At 45.6% G+C, this 8,092-nt stretch overlaps 1 protein-coding gene across 1 annotated transcript in view; it reads right to left on the bottom strand.

The window, feature by feature from the left end:
* Positions 1 to 8,092, bottom strand: part of SEL1L3 (sel-1 suppressor of lin-12-like 3 (C. elegans)) — a 119,021-nt gene that overhangs the window by 109,793 nt on the left and 1,136 nt on the right. The window lies entirely within an intron of this gene.

Below are 8,092 nucleotides of genomic sequence, written 5' to 3'. Positions count from 1 at the left end.
AGAGACCGAGTTCCATCATGTTGGCCAGACTGGTCTCGAACTTCTGACCTCAGGGGATCCATCCACCTTGGCCTCCCAAAGTGCTGGGATTACAGCATGAGCCACAGTGCCCAGCCAATTATCAAGCTATTATCCCAGACAGAGTTTTGAAGAACAAAAGGTGACAGAAGATATGCTTTGTTAGGAGTTGTCATATAGGAGAAACGGGGTGAATAGCCCAATAGGGCATCATTTCGTATGTGTGTAGTTGATGGGACTTGATTCTGTATTTTTCTAAGGTTCCTTGGTGGAGAGTGTTGACATTTTGCTATTGTTTCTTTCAGAAAAGACCTGAGTCAGAGGATAACATTAAATTAATCTAGGCAAAGAGATCAAATTTCAAGGACTGAGATGGATTATTTGACAAGTAGGAGAAGCTTGAATGACAGCTGGAGTACAAGAGAAGAGAAACTTCGGGGTGGGGCAACGTTTCCTTAAGTTAATAAGGGTGTGTTGGCCCCAAAGAGGGCCTCAAAATCACCCTACGTGGCTTGTGCAGAACATGGTCTAAACCCTTCAAGAAGGTGCTTTGAGGCATCTATGCAATGAAGGAAGCTGGCATCCAGTGACTTGTAGCAGACCCTGTGGGCAGCTGATTCACCACGAGTCGTGGCTACCTCTGCTATGCACAAAACCAACACTGATTAGCAACACATCACACTCTAAATATTGATTAAGCCGAAGTTGACTTCCTGGCTCAAGTCATGTGTGTGGTTATAAGCTGTTTCCTGCCAGGAAAATAAGGCAATTAAACTTGAAGAGTTCCAGCTACAGGCATGACACGTGTCCAGCCTTCATAGGTATTTTCACATGCCAGGTTGCATTAACACAAGCTGAAAATTTATCTGCATGTTCCTTTGTTTAGAAATTATGAGTTCAGAGTCTATGTCATTGTTATGTTTCCAGCTTCTAAGATAGAGTCTGACACACAATAAGAATTTGGTAAGTGTTTCTTGCTGAAATAAAGCACTGGGGCTGGGCGCGGTGGCTCATGCCTGTAATCCCAGCACTATGGGAGGCTGAGGGGGGCGGATCACCTGAGGTCAGGAGTTTGAGACCAGCCTGGTCAACACGGTGAAACCCTGTCTCTGCTAAAAATACAAAACAAAATTGGCCAGGCGTACTGGCAGGCACCTGTAATCTCAGCTACTCAGGAGGCTAAAGCAGGAGAATCACTTGAAACAGGGAGGCAGAGGTGGCAGTGAGACGAGATTGCGCCACCGCACTCCAGCCTGGGCAATAGAGCGAGATTCCATCTCAGGGAAAAAAAAAAGCACTGAGTGTGGGCATTTCTGCCAGATGCCTCAGTGGCCCTGGGGGCACTTGCATATAAACCAAGTGACTTGATCAGTTTTGGGTCCCCACTGCCTTCTTCTTATACTCTGAGTTCTCTTGTAAGGGATCCCCATCATTTCTCTGTTTTTCTCCCAGCCTCGTTAATTCCTTCCAAATAGCCCTTACCCTTTGGCATCTTATTGGTCCCTGGGGGTCAGAGCCTAGCTGGGGAACTGTGAGGTCGGGGGAGGTGGCACCTTGGCACCCACCTTACCCATTTGGGGCAAACTTCTCCCAGCTATTTTGTCCCTCTAGACCTTTCAAACAACTGCCTTACATTCTAGGACCGTTTCCATTTCTCCACACCAAAAATACAAATTAATTTTTTAAGGTTTCTCATCCCTCGACCCTCTGCTGAGTTCCTGTTTATCTGGCAAGTTCATCCATGTCACTGTGATAATGAAAAAATACTGAGGTAATGTCACGTATCTGTATTTCTATGCCGGCTTTGCAGAGATAATGCCTTTAAAGCACAGTCTAAATGCACCACAACTCTAAGCAAGATAGTTGGGGTGAAGAGGGGCATCTGTGTCCCTCAAATTATGCCGTTTAGGCAGCTACAATAGATGTTCCACCTTGAAAGCAACATACTGATCCATTTTGCACGCGACGGAGCTGGGCCCTGAAAGATGCTTGAGACCTCAAATATGTTTACACCAGATGTGAGCCCTTATCAAAGTCAAATTTGACAATGTCATGCACAGTCACAAAACATAGATTCTCTTATTTCTGTGTAAATGTGCATGTATTGTAAAATTTTTTTTAAAAAAGAAAGAAATGGGCCAGTTAATGTGTGTTCATGATAGAAGACCCCAAATAGGAGATCTAAATGCATTGAATTCTGCCTGGGAATCAAGAAACAGATGAATTTATGTATCTTCTGGATGGAAAACAAAACTATCAACATGACCTAAACTTCTTTTAGGATGACTGCATTTGATTTCCTTTAAGCAAAATCAATAAGAAGAGATGCTGTTCAAATCACCCTCCGTTGTTCCAAAGAGCTGAGAAAACTTGGCTTTGTTCTCTATCTGGTCTCCACTTGGTATTTAAGGAAGGGACAGAGAGATTGGGAAACTTTAAATCGTTCACATCTTGCTAGGAGTTCACTGGCACGTACACGTGTCTGTGGGTGGGTACGATAAGAAAACAATAACTGTTTTTCTCATTCCTGACCATTCTGCCCCATTCTTTTCCTAAGAAAACTGTGGCTCATGAGGGCTTCCTCTTCAAACTGGCTGGATCACATTTTCCCTAGGTCAAAAAGGTAAGCAAGCGTCTTGCCTTGAAGGGCCTATTTTTGTAATTTCTGCCTACCAGATATAAGCAAAAATTCTGTTTAAGTCAACAAAGCATGCAATTAAGCAAAATGGAAGATGATGTCAATACAGACTTCAAAATCAGCATGTGCTTAGGGAAGCATTTCCCAGTTGAGTATTATTCCTTCCTAAACCTGAGAGCTGGCCAGAGCCACACCATCACAGTCACGATCAATAATCCTGGTTGTGTAAGATTCTCCCCCATACTATTTAATATGCTGTTTCTTCCCAACTCACATCACACAAAGCTACCTAAGTTGGTTTGCTCTTATTTCATTGAGCACCTACTGTGTACTGGGCACTGGGACGGATGTGTTAAACCTTTTTTTCTCTCTGACTTCTAACTTCCTCCTCTCACATGGGACCTCATAGACTTCTCCCTTCTAACCCAATCCTCACAACAGCCCACAGGGGGAGACAGCATCCCCACTGGTACAGCTGAGGCAACGGAATGCCTTCAGAGAGGGTAAGTAACTTGCCCAAGGTCAACCAGCTACCAAAAAGCAGAACCAAAATTCAAATCCACATCAGCTGACTCCAGAGTCAGTGACGGTGTGCCTCTTGTCTTCTAACAACACCCAAAGATGATGCCCTCAACTCACACCCTTGCCTTTACACACTTGTCACCACTTTCTGGCTACAGGGTTGGGGAATCTCACGACTTTCCTTATTCTCATCTTGAAAGTGTTGGAGCTAAAATGCCACCATGCTGCCATGCCTTGAGTTTGAAGAAGATAGATATTGCCTTAACCACAAACACACAAACGCCAGACTCAGCCAGTTCCCCAGTATAACTAAGCCCTTCTCCAGGTAGAGATGGGAAACAAGACCTGCCAAGGCTGAATCCCATCAACCATTCCTCATGGGCTGCACATGCCTCCTGCCCCTCGACTCCCTTCTCAGGGGAATGGCATGAGCCAATAAACGAGGTAACCGAATTCACTTTAGGCTATTTACGGTCTACTCCAGTCTATCCGTCTTCCCAGAGAATTGCCTGGGTTATTCTCTCCTACCTGTCCTCTAGCACTGACACTTTTGCCAACAGGCAGCCAGAAGAAATAGAAGGCAAGAAGCCAACACCATGGCTTGGGAGATTTTAGCAGCTCTGGTCAGGATGAATATGGAAGCTATTGGTTGATGTGAAGTTTGGGAATGATCTCTGTTTTCAAATATTCATAATCCCTCTCCCTCAGGCTGGATAATTGCAGATCTCTACCTCATTTTGATCTTCTTATGCCCTGCATTGCACACATAGTGAGGGGTTAATGAATACTCTTAGATGGATGACCGAGGGTATGTCATCACTTACAGAGAATCCTGTACAAGGCTCTGTCACAGCCACTGTCTGCTAACTGTCCCACATATGTCTGTGTTGTTGTTGTTGTTGTTGTTGTTGTTGTTGTTGTTTGAGACAGAGCCTCACTGTGTCTCCAGGCTGGAGTGCAGCAGCGTGATCTCAGCTCACTGTAACCTCCGCCTCCCAGGTTCAAGCGGTTCTCCTGTCTCAGCCTCCCGAGTAGCTGGGATTACAGGTGCACACCACCACACCCAGCTAGTTTTTGTATTTTTAGTAGAGACGGGGTTTCACCATGTTGGCCAGGATGGTCTCAATCTCCTGACCTCGTGATCCACCTGCCTCGGCCTCCCAAAGTGCTGGGATTACAGGCATAAGCCACCACGCCCGGCCTCTGTGCTGTTGATGTCCTCTTACTTCTTTGTCCTCAGTCTGATTGTCTAACAAGTGCAGATATCCACTCTGAACATTTCATCTAGACAGCTGTCATCAATACTGGCCATCCTGAGATTTATCTTTTCATATAAGAAAATATTATACATTGGAGACCAGAGCTTAGAATGGACAAAATTGTCTTCTAGAAGAGCCATTATCACAGATAGGCAGCTGGGGCAGCCTCTGGCTGGTTCTAGCCAAGTTGGAAGAAGTTAAGAGTTAATGGTGTAAGAAAATAGCAAGAGGACCCGTTGGGCAGGGAAAGTTCTGCGTGGAGCACAGTACTCAGCACCCGCAACCTCAGTGGAAGCAATTTCATTATCCTTTGCTTTCGAGGCCCTCTCCCTCTCTGAGGAGGCTCTCTGCTTCTTGACCTTTGGTGACCTCAGAATTTTCTGGCAGCCGCTGGAACCAGGGATCATCTTTTCAGAAATCTGTTTGGCATCATTCCGTGACTTATCTTTCAGCCCTCATCACCATTATTCATGCTTTGCAGTATCCTAGCTACAGACACAGTACTCTTCTTGAGCTGATACTGAAGGTTACTCCATCCCAGCCGATGGAGAAGGAAGGCGCCCACTTCTCAGGACCCTGACTCCAGGAAGCATGCTCCCTGTGAGGGCAGGTGCTTAAAGGCATCTATTGAGAAGCTGATCTCAACCTCCAGCCCTTGTGAACAGGCAAATAGGTGAAGATAACACAAAACAGGAACTGGTCCCCAAATCATAGGCAATTTGGCTTTGGAATGCATTCCAAGGCACATTTGCTGTACACTTGTAGGCACATTCATCCAAACTCAAATGCTAAACTCCACCAGCTGCCTCTGGACTACATAAAAACCCCAAACCTTTATCTCTTCATTAACGATGGCAAATATTTTCTGGCTTTACCTTTCTTCCCCACTTTAACATCCTGCTTCTATTCTGTGGCCTGCGCTTCCTGCTTTGTATATTTTAGATTACTTTAGACATGACCTCACATCCTGGCCAATTGCACAGTAGCTGCTAATTGCTAGAGCTTTGCTAATGGCCTGCACATCGATGAAGAATGAGTTACAAGCAGCAAAATCCAGAAGACAATAAGCTAGTGTGGATTAGAGCTGGGGCTCTGGAGGGAGACAGACTTGGGTTTCAATGTCAGACTGTGTGGCCTGGGGCAACTAACTTAACCTCTCTGAATCTCTGTTATCTCGTCTAAATGGATATTATAATAGCTCCTACCTCACAAGGTTGTTGCTAAAATACCGGATAATGCCTATAAGGGACTTAGCACAATGCAAGGTATTGTTATTACCACGTAGGCTTTCAAATTATGAAACAGCTTTCTTCCTCTAGAGTCTACATATTCCTGAGATCCTGCCTAGCTATTCTGCTCCATCTCTACCCTGCACCTGCCCAGCCCCATTCCCCTGACCAACCACTTCCTCCAGGTAGCATTCCTTGATTGAGCAAAATGCACACAATTATGCATTTGCGTTTTCTCTCTATTGTTTTATGTTTTTCAAGGGTTTCATATGGGTATTTACATTTTCCCCAATTCACACACCAAGCTTCTCCAAGATCAAGAAGCCTTACCTTCAGTAGTATCTCAGGTAGTACAAACCCAAGAGCAACACCCCTAGTAAACAGCCAGATCTTCAGAACAAAATGTGGAGACTACCTTTTAAGTTGGCCTTTTGTGTCCTTTGCAAAATGGCTCTCTTGTTTATCAAAGTCTCTCTTGTACAGTAAGCGTATCAGAAGTTCATCTGAAGGAAGTATACAGAGGCAGGAAGCACTGACATTTCCCCCCACCATGAGGTCCCCAAATCCATTCCTTCCCCATCTGCCAAGACATTCATCCATGCTCTAGTTATTTTCCACATCACAGTATTTTCTAAAATTACTCTTTCTGGAGCCCCTCCTCACCCCTTCACTATCTCACTTGAGTCTATCCACGGCATCATTTTTTCCCCCTGTTCTCTTAATCCCCCTTGGTGCACACAGAACTTTCACATGAGTGATATTTGCTCCATCATCATCCGTCTCTATTCGCAGATCCCAGGCTTTGCTCTCTGGACTCTGACTTCCTGAACTGTGGTGAAGCAGTCCCCCTCCTTGCCAGGTCTTGAGATGTCCATGTGGAACTTTCCGGCCCGGCTCATTTGTACATGAATGTTTCACGCAACACTCTACAACATCACTTCTGCTTCTGTGGGTAGCCAGCAGGGCCCTGTGTACAGGCATCATCTGTTTAAACTGAAATCTTGTCATTTGTCATGGCAGTTTTATTTATGATCCTGTGTGTTGTAACCTTGTGGCATAAATATTAAATAATAATATCTCTTGGGTAAAAAAAAAATCATTCATGTTAACTGACAACTTCTTATGAAAACATGAAGTAAGCCCAACCACACAATTTGGTATTGGCTCATTTTGAAATATGAGTAAAAGCACGGATTGCTCAACAGGTAGATGCACAGGCAGAATTATAATTTCCATTTTTACACCTTCTTGCTTCAAGAAATGAAACATTCAAGAAGTAAAAAACGTTAAAAGAAACGGGCTGGGTGGCAAATTTCTTCAGAATCAAATTCTAATTCCTGCCAGTATCTCCTAAGCAGTTTTTAGCTTCCAAAAAGGAAGACTCCAAATAATGACAATGCCACATAAGTGAAATGAATTCCGGACAATGACACTGCTCATTTTTTTTTTTTTTTTTTTGGCATTCTGTGAATTTCCTATTACATCAGTTTCATGATTCAGCATTTTCCATTTCATTTATTTACAGTAATATATGGCGAGATAACCCAAGGTTTCTGCAGGATTTTGGAACATAAGGTACGCTGGGCAGGAAGGGTGTCGCCTTCTGTAAATTTACTATTGTTTAGGAGAACTCAAAACAGAAGCAAGCAAGCCATCAAAGGAACTGAGAAAATTTCTCCCCACCTTGTTCTGAGGACTCTCAACTACTCTGGTATTTAAAATAAATTGGTTTTGAAAAATAGGTTACTGCCCTTTAGTTGATGACTAAAACAAAAGCCAAGAAGTGTGCAAATTGCAAACTGACATGCATGAGCCAAACATATTCTCTGAAATGACAATGTTTAAGACGCAGCTAAAGTCACCACTCTGGCGGTAAGCGTGTTACAGAGAACTAGATTTCTTTCCGGCATCCGCAACTTGGCTGGAGTGACCAAGGAGGAGTTGAAGAGCGCTGGAGATGCGAGGTGCGTTGGCAGAAAATCGTCCGGGCCGGGAGGACCCGGTGGAAACTAAAAGGAGGGTCGAGGCTGGTGGCGGGCGCCGAGAGAAAGAGGCGAAGTTCGGCACGGGAAGGAAAGGAGCTGCGAGTAGATTGAGAGGGAAGCCCAGAAGGGGTGGAGGGTTGCGGGGGTGGGGGGGCTGGAGACCGCGTGCGGCGAGGCGGAGAGCGAACTCCCGGCGGCGAGGCTCCGGGGTGGAGTCGAGGACAAGAAGGAGTCTCGAGGGGAACCCGACCCGGGTCTAGAGAGAGTCTGGGAGGGAGAGGAATGGGCACGAACGAGACAGCAGCGCGGCAAGTCCGGTCCACGCGCCCTTCTCCACGCCCGGGGTACCCATCCCAGGTGCCGGGAGCGCCCGGGGCGCAGCGGCGAGGAAGAGAGAAAACTAGCAGCGGCGTCCCCGCCCCGCGTGGCGGGTGTCCCCGG

This window comes from Colobus angolensis, unplaced genomic scaffold (assembly GCF_000951035.1).
Source record: "Colobus angolensis palliatus isolate OR3802 unplaced genomic scaffold, Cang.pa_1.0 Scaffold146, whole genome shotgun sequence".
NCBI classification, from domain to species: Eukaryota; Metazoa; Chordata; class Mammalia; order Primates; family Cercopithecidae; genus Colobus; species Colobus angolensis.
The sequence above is the reverse complement of the archived record's forward strand: the minus strand, read 5'-3'. Positions and strand labels throughout refer to the sequence as shown.